Genomic DNA, 962 nt, shown 5'->3' on the forward strand with positions numbered 1-962 from the left:
AGGGCCATTTTGATACGCGCTAGGCCTACAACAACCGAAGATATAAGAAAGCTATTGGAACTAAACAACATACACATATTGGCAAATGAATACAACTCTTTTGCACGATTCAGGACAAGTCAACTGCCATCCACCAAGGATAACTAATGTTGAAAAAAATCAAGAGCCAAGCACAATTCTAACCGCTCGGCTCAAATTCATCTCAAAGGCTCACGAAGATACTCAGATTACTTAGCGATTGATAAAGCGTACAACGGAAGGAGCCATAAATGATATCCTCACTAGCCCCGACTCGGTAATGAGAATGGATTATCATTCTAATTCTTGTATTGTATCATCAAGTTCATAAAAATGGATAAGTAATTTTTTTTAATAACACATATGTTCCTCGTTCTGGCTGATACCGGGGGAACTTGGGAAGTTCATTGAAGGAATCATCAAAGTTCGATCATCACTCGGGGAATTCAAAATATCTCGTCAATGATGGTTTCACCTGAGCGGCAAAACTAATAGTGATGTAATACATCAAATCGATAAATAATTTATAGAACTTATAGCGGTGCATGATGTTTGGTCAGTAAAATTTTTTTAAAGCTAATAGTGACACACCCATTTGATCGATAAATGTTCTTCGAAACTGAAAACGATGAATAAACATCTGAGGGGTAAAAAGCATCTGTATTTGACAGATAGTGAAAATTAACATCTGATCGATAAAATACAAAAAACTACCCCACAATGCCCAAGCATCAATAAAAAGTCTCGTCTCCTAACTTGAAATGGATCAATATTTAACAGTGGTTCCCTTCCCATTAGCGATAAAATTTGTGGTGGGTAGCCTACAAATAACCCATCAGTAAATATTGACGGTTATCTACACAAGGGCTGTGACTAGGGGTGTAAACAAGCCGAACACGAGTTAGGTCAGGCTCAGCTCGTGTTCGACTCATTTATATTTCGAG

Source organism: Phalaenopsis equestris, unplaced genomic scaffold, assembly GCF_001263595.1.
Source record: "Phalaenopsis equestris unplaced genomic scaffold, ASM126359v1 Scaffold000114, whole genome shotgun sequence".
Taxonomy (NCBI): domain Eukaryota; kingdom Viridiplantae; phylum Streptophyta; class Magnoliopsida; order Asparagales; family Orchidaceae; genus Phalaenopsis; species Phalaenopsis equestris.